The 15,197-nt window shown below is 39.5% G+C and overlaps 1 protein-coding gene and 1 long non-coding RNA gene across 2 annotated transcripts in view; both read right to left on the bottom strand.

Annotated features, from left to right (window-relative positions):
* CLVS2 (clavesin 2) overlaps positions 1-809 on the bottom strand; it is a 66,262-nt gene extending 65,453 nt beyond the window's left edge. Inside the window, exon 1 of the mRNA XM_087443756.1 lies at positions 462-809. The gene's annotated coding sequence lies outside the window, so the exon portion shown is untranslated. The remainder of the gene's footprint in view (positions 1-461) is intronic.
* Positions 1-15,197, bottom strand: part of LOC147914543 (uncharacterized) — a 487,630-nt gene that overhangs the window by 153,889 nt on the left and 318,544 nt on the right. The window lies entirely within an intron of this gene.

Here is a 15,197-nt window from a genome sequence, read left to right as displayed (position 1 = left end):
TTTGCCAGAGGGAAAAAAAAAAGAGAGGGAGAGAGAGAGAAAGGGGGGGTGGGGTGGGGAAGGAACTCATTTCTCCTTCTGCTTATTCAAAGATGCTATTTTTAAAAGACATTTGTGGGGTCTTATTTAAAATGATTATGATCCAGTTAGGTGGAGACTCTGCAGATAGCGCACCTTCCCTCCTCCCCTCCTAGATACACCGTGATCTCATAAGGTAGCAGAAGGGTTTTTGGTGGCGTTGGCACCAGCGTGGGCTCCCCCCACCCCCACCCCAACTTCTGCCTTCCTCTAGCCCTTTATTTCAACGGACTTGCTGCTGGGGGAAAGAGGGGTCTCCCCGGGAATGTACATTTCAAATGGGGGGTGGGGTGGAGAAGAGGAGTGGAGAATAAAATTAAGATGTCTCTACCTTTTCTATAAAACCCCAAAGCAAGAGAGAAGAAAGAGCAGCCGGCTCCTACCAGCACACCCGGAGGCGGGGACGCTAAGCAATGCGGCACTCCCCGGCATCCATCAGCCGCGGCTTCCGCGGCGTCGGCGGCGACAGCAGCATCAACTCCTCTCGGTGGGATGGAGCGAGCAGAGAAGAGGGGCGGCAGCGGGGAACCGGGCGGAAGACGCACTGGGGAGCAGCCCTGGCCACATCGTCCGCGAGCAGCCCGCTGCTTCTCCCAGCAGGAGGGGTGGGGGTGCAGAGCTAGGGCCACCGCTGTCCCAGGTCCTCGCCCGGCCCTGCCATGCTCGCCTTCGGGAGAGGAGAAGGGAGGGAGCGGGATTCGAACGCCTGGACGCGAAGGCCACGCGGGCGGCCGCCGCCTTTGTGCGCCCGGAGCCGCCGGGGCCGTGGGCGCGACGGGGCGGCTGCCGCGGGGCGCGGGCCTGTCCCCGTGCGCGCCCGGGCGGCGGGAGTCAGGCGCGCCCCTCCGGGCTGCTGCGGCTGCGGCTGCGGCTGCGGCTGCGGCTCCGGCTGCCGCTGCTAAAAGAGGACTCGGCGCAGCCCAACTCCTCTCTAATTATCCCAGCACAGAGCTCGCTGCGACGTAAGCGCTCACTCAGCTCGCGCACGCACTCCGCTCCTCTCTCCCTCACTCCTCGGGGTGGGACGGCAATTTCCGCGGCGTTCAAATATCCCGAGCCCCAAGTTTAGCCTGCGCCTTGTCCCCACTCCCCGGCAGGCTACTCGGGCGGGCATCGCCTGGCTAGGTGGAGCAGCGACGCCTCGAAGCCTCCCCACGCCCCTCTCCCACCCTTTGTGTGCAAGACCCCTGAGCGGCCCCGCGAGTAGCTGCTGTAGATGGTAATTCACATTGACGCACATTTTCTAGTTCCTGTAGGAGGTAATTTTGATGTGGAAGGAGTACCGAAACATTTTGTACTTCCCGCATTTGTTGTTGACAGAAATGTTTGATGTAGAAAAGATCAGAGTGGTTCCAAAGCATTGTGTTGATGATTAAGCCTCCGGAGGATCTTATATGAATAGTATTTCAACCACAAACTCTGGCTGCTAAATTCTTATTGACGAGGATGAAAATGAGCACCAGAAAAACAAAAAACAAAAAACAGTTCTCAGAGGAAGGAAAAATAGGCTCTCCTTGACTCCCTTCTCATCTCACAATAAAGCAAATATTTCTGGAGACGCATATGATCGTTCCCTCAGTTTTATCCATTCTATTCTAGAATCATCATAAATGAACAGGAGTCTTTGAGCTTAAGATAAGTGTCTATGGGTTTGAGGAAAAGGAATGTTTTCTATTTTCAAAGCACAGCATATATTACTGAGCGTGTCACTAAGAGCGACTTGTGGCTTACAAACTGTGGATCTGGGTCCTGAGTTCAAGTCAACTCAATGCAACAAACATTTACTGAGCTCCACTATGTGGGGCATTGTCCTAGATTCTATGGATAGATGAACTTGAAGATAAGAAAACATTGTTGTCTTTGATGACTACTAGAACCCTCAGATTACAGGCACATGCTTTTTGTTGTTATTCTCATAGTGGTGGTGTTGACAAAAAGAAAGAAAGAAAAGGAAGGCAGACCTATACCACTTTGTTAATTAAATTAGTACAAAGTAATGTAGGAACGAGAATAAGAGAATAAATTACACACACACATATCCACACACACACATACACACACACCTATAGTCGTTATTCTCAAGGAATTTGCATTTTAAATGGGAGAGGCAGAAAATAAGCCATATAGTTGTGTGTATGTGTATTATATATATACACTATATATATTTAAGATCCTTCGAGGACTTTATGTGATTATGACACTCAAAAGCATTCTGAGGGCCAGCCTGAGGGCCTAATAGTTCAAGTTCCCAGGATCCGCTTTGGCAGCAGGGCGTTGTTCCGCGGGTGCAGAACCACACCACTCATCTGTCAGATGCCATGCTGTGGCAGTGGCTCACATAAAAGACCTATAAGGACTTACAGCTAGAATATACGACTACGCACTGGGACTTTGGGGAGGAAAAAAAAAAGAGGAAGATTGGCAACAGATGTTAGCTCAGAGCGAATCTTTTCCAGCAAAAACATTCTGAATGCAATATGAACTGTTAAATAATTTGGCTCCCATTTCAAAAAGTTTTGAAAAATTCAATTTTGGCCAGTATTCCAGAAATTAAAGAAAATGTGTCTGATATCAACTATATAAAGAGGTTTTAGCCATTAGCAATATGGAGAGAGTGTTCTCCATGGATCTCTTGTGCTCATGCCATGTTTTACAAACAAGGCACTAACTGCCCTTTTTTCCAGACTGCCTTTTCAAGGTCTTGTGTATAGTGAACAGACTTGCAAGAGCCTTGGAGGCTAGAGATAGTACGTCCATCTGAACAAAGGGTAGGTTTGCTTAGAGCTTTGGAAGGTAGAGATAGTGTCTCTCTTCTGAGCAAAGGGCAGGCAGGCTTACACTGGTTACTGTAACACCACCCACTGTGTGTGTAAACACTATCTGACTCTCTTCTCTTAGGCTTGTGGGAATTGGGGCTCAGGAAACCAGCACAAAATATTCTGATTCCCAGACCACTTGCTGCGTCTGCATCTTACATCTTTAACACAGGAGTTTTGCATCTTTTACCTGCATCCATGAAACTGTGGCCAGCTAACTTGTTAGCTTGCAAGTAGAGTTAAATCTTGGATCCTTCAAGGTGCTTAAAAGCCAATTGCTTAATTTTGTTCTCTGAGATGGAAATATTAGACTATATTTTTAGAATGGAATTTTTAAAATAAAATAAAATTTGTTGGTCTGTGATATGGTATGACCTATATTTAGTGATGATATTTTTATTATTTATCAATAAAAGAGTTACCTCAACTAAAGTTCATTTTAATATATCAATATATGATATAAATAGCTTCTATCATGCAGTGGGGTTATTGGAGTAGGTCAGTAGGTAGATATAAGAATATTTTTAATTATTTACAAACTATTAAGTCCTTCTTCCAATGGTGGTACTATTATTCTCTCTACTTGTATGTTTGAAATCAGTTCTGAAACCAACATAAGAACACAAAGACATCTAAGAATTAAACGAGGTGTTTATCCAAATGACTTCAGAGCATTTGATTCTTATTTAATATTAATTTGCTTTGTCAAATTAATGCAAAGTAATGTAGGAACTAGGATATGAGAATAAATTAACTAAACCAGAGGATTAATTAAAGCATTATTGGAAAAATAATTAAATCAAGGGCTTCAGGTATTTTCAAGCAATGTGAAAGGACAGTTTGGTTTACTGCTCTATTTGAAATGGATAGAGTAAGCAATTTATGTTCTAAAACATTTCATCCCATTTATTGTTAAATAAAAGGTACATGAAGAGGCACAAAACAAGATGTACAGCTCAAGGATATATTACGAGGAGAACACATGTGTAAATACCCACCCAGGCTAAGGAATAGAACATTGCCAATACCCAGAAAGCCCCCTCTCCCCCTGACTACTGGCCTCTGCTCCCCAACAAAGGAAGCCACCCTATCTTCATTTTGAATGTAATCGCTTCCTTGTTTTTCTTTAAAATTTTACAAACGAAGTAACTATAAACTACAATTTAGTTTTTCCTTTTTTTTTTAACTTAAATGAATGTCATCATTCTTATGTAATTTTGTGATTGGCTGCTTTGATTCAATATTATGTTTGTGAGATTCACCCATGTTGTTGCATTTAGTTAGTTCATCCATATTCAATGATGTTGTATGGAATTCCATTTTATAAGCAATATACTTATCCATTCTACTGCTGATGGAAATTTCGGTTGTTTTCTCCTTGGAGCTATTATGAATTATGATGTATGAACATTCTGGTACATGTCTCTTAGTGCCCATGAACATACCTAGGAATGAAATTGCTGTGTCATATGGGATATGCATCTTCAAACTCAGTAAACAATGCTAAACTATTTTCCAAATAGTTGTGTTCACCCTCCCCTTAGTAGTTCTCACATGTTCTTATTATTGTCCATCATTTTAACTTTATCTGTTCTGATTTTGAACAGGGGTATTGCATGATGGCTTTCATATGCAGTTCCATGGTTACTAACGAGGTTAAGCAAGTTTTCATATTTTTTCACCAATTTTTGGCCATAGCGTTTTGTGTGAAGTGTCACTTTAAGAATTTTGCCCATTTTTATAGTGGGTTTGTTATTATTGACTTGTAGGAGCTCTTTATAGATTCTGAATATGAACCCCTTGTCAGTTACATGTGTTGCAAATATCTTCCTCCAGTCTGTGGCTTGCCTTTTCACTCTCTTGATAATGTCTTTTGATTAACATAATTTAAACTTTTCATGTAGTTCAATTTTTCCCCTATGAATAGTGCTTTTTGTGTCCTGTTCAAGAATGTCTTAAACAGATCACTCAGATATTCTCTGATATTATCTTCTAGAAGTTTTATTTTTACCTTTCACATTTAAACCTGCAATCCACCTGAGACTGAGTTTAGTGCATGGTGTAAGGAAGGGATCGAGTATTGTTTTTTCATATATGAGTATCTAATTGACTCAGAACCATTTATCAAAAGGACTGTCTTTTTTGCCTACTGAACAGAAGAGCTACCACTGTCACAATATAGTTGTCCATATACTCATGGATTTTAATACAATATAAATTTAAACCCCACAAGACATCATTGTTTTATACAACAAATATTCCTCAGTGGTTCTCAAAATGTAGGCCCCAGACTAACAGCATTAGTATTACCTGGGAACTTGTTAGAAACATAAATTCCCACCCTGACATACTGAATCAGAAATCCTGATGGGGGATTTCACAATGTTTTCTGACCAACCTTTCAGGTGATTCTGATTTACATTAAAGTTTGAGAATCATTGCTCTCGATTTATGTCCATATTTACCCTTTTCATTATCCTTTATTCCTTCTTGTGTCTCTGAGTTTCCGTGAAGAATTGTTTTTCTTTTACCTGAAGAAAACCCTTTAATAAGTCCATTAGTACAAATCTGAGGATTATAAATTACTTGTCTTGTTTGCCTGAAAGTCTCGTTATCTTACTTTCATTCTTAAAGAATAATTTTGCCAGGTATAAGATTATAGATTAGCACCTATTTTCTTTCAGCACTTAAAATATTTTAACCCATTTTTTGTGGTTTGTATTATTTCTATTGCAAAATTAGGTATCAATCTTTTCATGATTCCTTTGAAAGTAATCTCTGTTTTTCTCTAGCTGATTTTATTTTTTCTTCCCTTCCTTCATTTTCAGCAGTTTTACTCTATTCTTTTTGTCACTTTGCTCTTTTACCACTCTTTTATTCTTGTATTACTTTACACATTTTTAAAAATCCTGCTTGGCATTTATAGGGCTTCTTGACCCTATCTTGATGGCTGTCATCTGTTTTGGAATGATCTAAGTTATAGTATCTTCAAATATTGCCTCTGCTCCATTTTCCGTCCCCTCTGCTTTTGGATTCCAGTTACGCAGATGATATATCTCCTCTCTGTTTCCCCTATATCTCTTAATGTATCTTCCTCATTTTCCATTAATTTTCTCTTTGTCGTTCCTTTTGGATATTTTCTGTCTAACCTGCTTTCAATTCGTTAAATCACTCTTCAACTCTTGTTAATCTGCTGTTCTGTCTCTTGACTGTCTCTTCATTGAATTCTGGATTTTGTATTTTCTAGTACTAAGATTTCTATTTAATACACACAGTCACATATACACACATACGTCAATTATGTTGTAATTATCTATCTCAGTTTTTGTCTCCTTGAACATAATAAACAGTTATTTTTAAAGTCTTTGATAACTCCACTGGGTTCCCAGTAGATCTGCTCTATTATCTATTACTGTATCTATTATTTCTGCTGGTTTTCATTTATATTGTTTTATCTCCTTGAGTTTCTGCCTATTTTTCTAAATTATATCAAGGTCATTGAATGTACAAAATTATTTATAGGAATAAATTAAGGTGTAGGGTAATATTTTCTTACTCCAAAGAGTTGTTACTGTGGCTTCTATCAGGCGCCTGGGAATATTATGGACAGTTGGGCACTAGAACTACAGATTAACTTAATCCTATTTCAGAGAATGAAATTATTGCAACTAGGCTGCAGTCTCTATGAAGGCAAGTATATTTCTAGTATACTTCCCTTCAGTGGGCCCTGGATTCTGATACCTATCTCCTAGACTTTCTAAGCTATCAAAAGTATTGATCAGCCTCTCAAACTCTATGCTCCTCTCTCTTCCATCATAAAATGCCCCTAAGGAAAAGGTAGCCCCAAATATTGGACTTATCTCCTCTTACTTCCCTCTGACTCTTATGTTATTGACCCTCTGATATCTTTAGACAGGGTTTACTTTTGTTGATCGTCACTTCTAGATGTCCCCAGCAGGCATATCAATCTCCAAAATATCCAAACTGAGTCTTTTTTTCTTAAGAGACTGCAGAATAATTTAAATCAGTTTCCAAATTTTCTTATTACTGATAGACAATTTTTTTAATGTTGAAGATCATAATTTTATATCTATAACTGTAATGTATAATTAAGAGATATTCGAAACTACTTTACCAGCAGGAATTATGTCTGCATTATTAAATCACTCCTAGGAGCTCACATGTTGATGAAAAAAACAAAAATTTACTTAAACATTAGGACACATTTCTAAATTTTCCCTTCAGTATTTATTTCTCAAGTGCTTATTTATTTCATTATCTGTAAGTTTCATTCACAGACAAGTGACAGCTGATCCCAAAAGTATAGGAAAATGTTTATAGGTTTACATTTAATTAAATTAAAATTTAAAATTGGGAATTTTTATTTAATTTTTGAGATAATTTTAGATTAATATAGTTTTGTGAAATAATGCAAAGAGATCTCATGCACCCTTGGCCCAGTTTCTCCCAATGGTAACACTTCACAACCAGAATATTGACATTGATACAGTCAAGAGATAGGACATTTCAATTAGACAAGGGTCCCTCATGTTGCCCTTTTATACACCCACTTCTATAAGCTCTACTTAACCCTCAGAGCCCAAAGACCAGTGACCCTAATATATCTAAATGCACCAATACTTTAGAACTTTCTTCTTTCCACAATTACAGGATTCATAATCCTCTAATTATGAATTATAGCAAGATTGGTAGTCTCCTCAACACAAGGGAGCATTGAGAGAACACTGAAATAATATCTTGACATTCTCCATTGTCACGATAATAGTTTAGAATCTCCATTGTGGTAGTTATTAGGCAAAATTCTTTCCTCCAGTGGTTTATTTCATTTTTTCCCTTTTTTTCATATCTAGGTAGTACTACAGCTAAGTTAAAAATTAAAACTAGGGTATTGCCTTTCAAAGCATGCACAGACTAGGTGTTGTAGGTGTAGTCGACAAATTCGCATTTCATCTCAGTGTTGTGTTACCAATGATATCACACCTTCACGGAAACCAGTAAGAGGAAATTGATCCAGCTATTCCCCTGATGATACAAATGCTTCCCAGAGCCCCTATGAAATGCAGTGGAGGTGACCGTGTTGCTCTTCTTTCTTTCAGGAAAGTAAGTGTAATCAAGGAGGTGATTATATTAAATCTTTTTAGTCTGGCAGCTTTTATGTAAATTTATAACACGTACTGTGTATACCTACTTTAATATTATTTCATATCATAGATCTATATTAAATTAATTTTTAGTTATTATATTTTATTTTGCAAAGTTGCTCTCTACCTATAATAAAAGCTTTCCTAAAAGGATATAATTTGCCTGGGTCATTGAATTCTATGTATCAATAGTTCCAGTATAGTTGTATAGGTGAAACTAGATTAAAATAATCATTAAGGGCCATCTCAAGGAAAAACACCCCATAAAAGGTTTGAGAGGTGTGTATGTGTGTGTGTGTGTGTGAGTAAAAAAAGTGATAAAGGTCTGGATAGGTGGAAATGAGCCTCAGCTATCTTTTAACACAGTCAACAGCCACGTGCTCATTCCCTGGGCAGCAGTTTGGCATAAGCAACACTAACCCGTCTAAAATGAGTCCCCTGATTTATGATACTAAAGAGTAGATAAACATGTGGAAAACTACCATTTTGCTGAATTTCCCAGAGGTGTCATTTCTTAAATGAATGCAATTGTATCCAGGCTTGTTGATGGAGCGAACATGCCTGTGACTAGATGTCACCCTGTTGGTGATGTCTCCTCAGTAGATAAGAACAAATTCAGTTCTGCCTCATTGCTCTTGTTTTGAGGCATACAATTTCAGTTGTAACATATTTTCATATCAACTGCCCAAACTTGAATTTCTTTCCTTTTCTCAGGGTTGAATTGTTCTCAAAAAAGTTGACAATCTTGTTTGCATTATATCTGTTAATGATCATCTAATAGGACTTGGGTTTTTTTTAACAGAACATAACAAGCTAAACTTCGCAAGAGTCATAAGTAAATTTCCTATAACAAGCACATGGAAACCGTATGTATGTTTGCCCTGCCTTACAGCTCCCATGCTCAGCACACATTAAACGCTCAAAAAGGCCACCAGTGAAAACAAGAGGAAGAAAAGTAAAACTTGTGAAGTTAAAAAAATCCAAGTGTGTTCCATCTATAGGCCAATTTTTTTAAGTGGAAATAGTCCACATAATATACAAGTAAAGCATTTTAGATTCTTGAAAGTGGTTGTCTTCCACATTTGACTCAATGTGTTATAAATTGATTTCTTTTGCAGTTCAGATAAATCATCCTTTGAAAGTGTTTCCCTTCGATTTCCACTTCCTCTCAGCTACAATTATAGACATTCTTGTGCCTTCCCAAACTGTTTATCTTCTGACTCACTAAGGAGGATTATATAGTAGAAGAAAGCCTTGAAATTGTCCGGCTGGATATGTGTTGATGGATTATTAAGATGCCATTCTTAGTGATACAAAGAGTGCTTTAAAAAATCATTCTAGTGAGTCACGAATTTATCCTCACGTGAAATTTGAAGAAAATATTGCTTAAAGATGCAAGTGGAGATTCAGTCCTTTACTAACTCATTTGTTCTTTCACCAAATATTTATTGAAAACCAGTTATGATGTAAGGCCTGTGCTAGGCAACTCTCTGTTTCATTTTCAGCTCACCACTGTAGAATATACTGGGGATAAATTATCTGAACTATTAGGGGCTTATTTTGCAGAAGTCTCATTTTTAGGGTTATATTGCTAAGGTCATGTTTTCTATTTTAAGATGGGCACAGATCTATAAATTCAAACAGAATTCTTCAGGATAATGACTGCTGCTGGTGATACTGTGGCTTTTCTAATTGACGCTGTAACAAAAAGGCATCCTTTTAACATCCCTTTAGGAGCAGCTCATCTTTCCTCAACAACTCCAAACAGGTTACCGCAACTTTTTTTGGATATCATGCCATAAACTCATAGATAAGATAGGCCTTTGGGTTTTGTGCAATCCCTGGAAAACTTGCTTATCCAATAGTCTTCCACCCAAAAAAGCAGATGAGAAAGGAAGAGTGGGTTAGAAAAATACAGCCTGGAATCCTACTCTCAGGTATATGTGTGAAGGTAAATAATTTACAAACATCAGAACTTTAAGTCTTTGTGGTAACAATGCAATGTGATATACCTCAGACCCGATCATTACAAAGTGTGTCTGTTGCCTCCCTGCAATTAAGAGCTCCTGGCCTTGGCTTCCTCAATTAAGTGAAGCGTAGCTAGTTTCTGTGTCTGAATAATTAGACATTTTTGATAGCAGTACTTTTGATGACAGTTTTCTCTTTAGCAATGTCAGCAGCTACCTTACTTCCTCTGCCTCTGATTGACCCAGCTCCTCACAGCTGAATCCAAAGTTGGCTGCTTCTGAAGATTCTGGCCCTTCTTAGCTGCCTGGATTGATCAAAACAAAAGTAAGGTGTCAACCAGAGGTTCCCAGTTCAAATGTCGTTAGAGACCCAGCAGTACGGTATCTTAAAATGTAAGCAGCCTGTGTGAGACTATAGTAGTGTTGACTCCTGTGACAGTCTTGAGAGCATACTCAGCTTCCAGACATCCTGACTTCTTTTCACACTGTGCAGGCACCACAGCAGCCGCTGGGCTGCCAGTGTGCAGCCCTTGATGTTAATTAATATTAGCTGCCTAAACTATTCCCCTATCATGCTTCAAACCTGAGATTTTGTGGACCACTGCAGCTTCTGGAGGCTCAAGTCGTGCTGTCCCACTGACCCCCCCCCCCACCTCAGTCGCTTCAGCTGCCAAGCTCCCTGGGACATGGTGTGCCACAAGCTGGCCTTAGCCAGCACTGTACACTCCCTGAGCCACAGCACCTCAGAAGTGCCTTACATCTGACCCACAGGTGGACCCAGTCCGCAGGATGGAGCCATCAAGCACGTCCCAAGACCCTTACATACTGACGAGCGTCTGCTATTCTGCTTTGCTTGTTCTGGTTGTTCTCCTTATGGCTAGAACATCGCCTTGTATCTGAAACCAGGCACCAGTCCTCAATAGACAATTTTTCCAGAAGTTAACCATGAACTTTCTGATTTCTGAATGTTCTTTCACTAAACTAAGAAGTGGAGGCTGTGCCTTGACTACTTGAACATGCAGCCAGGCTCCACAACCTACTGCTTCCAGAATCATGGTCCAGAGCATGTCTCTCTTTGACATGTGTGGGAAAGACATTGGCTCCTCCAGAAAAGCACCCGGGGCCTAGCAGCCTCTCAGAAAGCAGATTTTCTGGCTCTATCTTTCTTCCCTGATCCAACCAACATTGTTCCTGAGTCTACCAAAGTTACAATTCAAGGGAGAATATACCTTGAATGGGCCTTCAGTTTTCCACTCACTGGTTTATGCAAGTTTCTCCTCCCTTTTCAAGAAATTGACGGAGAACTTGGTGTTGGCCTCCAGATGGAAAGCATCCATATTATACAGGCCAGGATACTCTACCCTGTAAAAGTGGCAGTAGGCTCAGTCAAACTCTTTGCTGTCCATTTTCACACTACTTGGTTGCAAAGGTTAAGAGACATGTTTACTATAAATACTTGCCTACACCTCAGTGACTTTGCAGCATATGCCTGTCAACTTACTGTGTAAAAAGATTTGAACTCTTACAAGAAGGCAAAACATAATAAGAAAATAACATCATTATAAGAAAAAACTGTTAGTAGCAATTTTCTCCAATTAGTGTTTTCAAATTGTCTATTGTTAGAATACTAATCCTGAAAATAATATCCTCTTTCTATTTTCTGATCCTGTAATCCTCTAGAAGCCACAAAACAGGACTCTAAAGGTAGTTGCAAGTTTTCTGGAATCTAAGTTACAAGGTAATAGCAAAACAGTTTGATATATATTCATTGTGGAGGAGAAGAAATAAAATATTGGTGTCATGATTTCAAAATTACTCAAAGAATAACTGACTTCATAAGGCTGTAAGAATTCCTAAAATATAAAACAACTGAGGAAAAAAACAATTTCCAGCCCAATTTTTCAAAATACTTCCTGCTTCATGCAAGTGGATTTACCCCCTATCCTCTATAATCATGATATACTTTCTCGCAGGGCCACCCATTACTCCCTGCTCGCAGCCTCAGAGTGGAGCTCGAGTCAGAGATGTGGGGGGGCTTCTCAGCAGAGGGAGCTGCAAATTTGGTAGAGCTTGACTAACCACCAGGGGCCAAAAGTACAATGGTCACTTGGGGTCTGGGCTGTCTAATGCCAGTTGAAAGCAGAGTTGCTTGACTTAGGAAAAAAACAAAAGATGCTCAGAGATATTTGAATTTCAGAAAAACAACAAATAAAAAAAATTTTAGCATAAATATGTCCCATAAAATACTTGAGATATACTTATAAAATTTTAATTAAATTCAAATCTAACTGGACATCCTATATTTAATCTGACAGGCCTAAGTGAAAAGTCTGTTGCCTACAGAGGGGAAGAAAGAACCTTTAACAATAAAAAGTTGGGCCTATGGGGCTGGCCCAGTGGCGTAATGGTTAAGTTTGTGTGCTCCACTTCAGCGACCCGGGGTTCACGGGTTCGGATCCCAGGCGCGGACATAGGACCGCGGACCTGATGAGCACACTGCTCATCAAGCCATACTGTGGCGGTGTCCCACACACAAAAAATAGAGGAAGATTGGCACAGACGTTAGCTCAGAGACAGTCTTCCTCAAGTATAAAAAGGAAGATTGGCAACAGATGTTAGCTTAGGGCCAATCTTCCTCCCCCATAAAAGATGGTCCTATTTTATCAATACCAGAAATGGAAACAAGGAAGAAATAGGGGAGGGCTGGTGAGGAAGACCAGCCTCATGGTGATGGCACTGCCCCTGTCAGGTGGGGTGGTCAAATGTACGCAGGGGAGTGGGCTGCAGGACTGTGGGGTGGTGGTGATGGGGAATCTGAGCAGTGGATTCAGGAGGGATTTTCCATAGGAACTCACCAAGGGTGTCTGCAGCCTGGGAAGCCCAGTCATTGGATTTATCTAGTCTATCTTCAGAGATTTCCTTGACTCTTGGAGGCAGGGCAGAGACTCCAGGACATTCCTCTGCTTCGTGCAAACGGGACTGAGAGGTTGGAGAGTTGGAAGTTCAGAGAAACTCAGTGGATGTTTGAGTTAAATGTGTCTTTGTGTAGAAGCCCAGACTTTGAAATGTGCTGTGGTTTAAAGGACCTGGAAACAGCATCCACGACTGTGTCTGCTTGCGTCCACAAGGACATCCTTGGGCTCCTTGAAGACGAGAACTAAAGCTCATTTATACTGACTTCCCAACACCTGATGCAAGCCTGCCTCCAAGGAGCTGCTGTGGAGGTTTTTGTGGACTTGATGTTTCATGGTTATGAGAATAAAAATTATTTTTCTCCAAAGAAAGGAAATGGGCCTTTCAGAGCATAAAGAACTATATATGTGTTTCAACAATAATCAATAAATCAAAATGTAATTGAGATTTTTAGAAAGGGGGAAAAAAGTAATCTAGTAAAAATGATTGCATCTCTTTATTAATATAAAGTAAAATATTTCACTTTGTTTGAACACTGAAAACTATCGAAGCTATCTCTGTGCAAGACCAAGCACTCTGTAGGAAATGGTTAGCTATACACTGGTGATGGAGTGAATTTAATGTGACCAGGATTTAAATTATTGGGTGGATGAAGAGTACCGTGAGGAGGAGCAAGGAGCTTGAAGACTATCTGGTGACGTGCCCCCACCATAACGTCCCATCTTACCCTCTTCTCGTCTCACACAACTAGCCCGATGCCTTGACTTGGACTGCCGTGAGACTCACTTTTATAAACAGCACATCCTTTCCACCAAATGAACTGCATAATTCACGAGGAAGACTGGTGCTTCAGCCTAAGAAGCTTAACTTGGAAAAAAAAATCATTTTGAGCATGAAATATTATATTAGACACCATGAGGATAAGGAATGGCAGGAAATTAGGAGCATCAGTCGATGAAAAGCTTTAGCTTATCTCCTAAGCTTTATCTTTTCCTATAATGCCCAGACTGTAGGGTTTACATGAAAATTAACTTAGCTAATGTGGCTTAAATCGTCTTCTAAAGTTCATTTTACTACTTGCATAAAAATATATTTTAAATTTTTTCAAAATTGAGCATTTCTTGCAGAATCAAATAATAAATCAACATTGTACTAATCCCTATTAGTTGTCATCTTACTTCCATCAAAATGACCAAACGAGAATGTATTCTTAGAAAAAATTTTACCTCCTGCAGAGGAGTCACCAAATTTATAATATTGGTAACTGTTCAGGTGAAGGCAGAAAGATAAGATCAAAGAGGGATACCATGGGGCTTTAAATAACTTGGCACTATTTTATTTTTAGTATGTATAGTGGGTATAAGGGTTTCCTCATAATATTTTTTCTATCTATTTCCATGTCTTAAATGTTCCACATTAAGCTTTTAAAAAAGAAGAAGAATTCACAGTTGCTTCAATCATGCATATACTGTGGTGACCTTTATATACAGGTCAAGGTGTGTGATGCACATTTATTTAGTATGATTTTTGCCTTTATAGTCAAAAAGAGAATATAGAACATCACCCTCTCTGATGTTTCTATATTCACACAGTTACAAATCAAAGAAAAATATTTTCATGAGCTATCGAAATGGCTTTGGATTTAAAAAAATGGTATCACTTATAGGGTCCTTCAACCTCGTAAACCTCTCTAACTACCACCCTCTTTCCTCTCCTCTCCTTTAAATTTTTTGTAAAAGCTGTTTAAAGTCACCATCTCCTCTTAGTCATCCTCCATTTACCCTCAAACGTGCCCTCCAACTTGCTCCTTTAAAATTGTATTCATCAAGCTTTAGTGGTTGTCACGAATGAAATCTTGCTAAATATTACTTAATCTCTGTAATATTTTTACTGTTAATATTCCCATCTTTCTTGTCATACTATGTAGTCATCTTTAGGCTTCCATGACCTGATATTTATTTGGCTTCTCTCTTTTGAGTCCTGTTTCCCCCACGTATTAGCCATTTTCCATTGACAATTTTACTCTAAGCCTATTCTTACTTGAAGGCCTAATTTTCTTCACTATAAAGATTACTCATTGCAGCGTTACTTGGACTGTTTATTGTGTCCGTACAATGGGATATCAGGCAGCTATTTTAAAATATAAAATAAATTAATCGTGATCATCTGGAAAAATTAAGTTGCACAAAAATAACACATTTGTTCAAAAAAAAGAATGATCAGGGGCTGGCCGGGTGGCGCAAGCAGTTAGGTGCGTGCGC

This window comes from Ceratotherium simum, chromosome 19 (assembly GCF_057802395.1).
Source record: "Ceratotherium simum simum isolate JZ-2026a chromosome 19, ASM5780239v1, whole genome shotgun sequence".
Lineage (NCBI taxonomy): Eukaryota > Metazoa > Chordata > Mammalia > Perissodactyla > Rhinocerotidae > Ceratotherium > Ceratotherium simum.
Note: the sequence above shows the minus strand (reverse complement) of the source record. Positions and strands in the feature narration are given on the sequence as shown.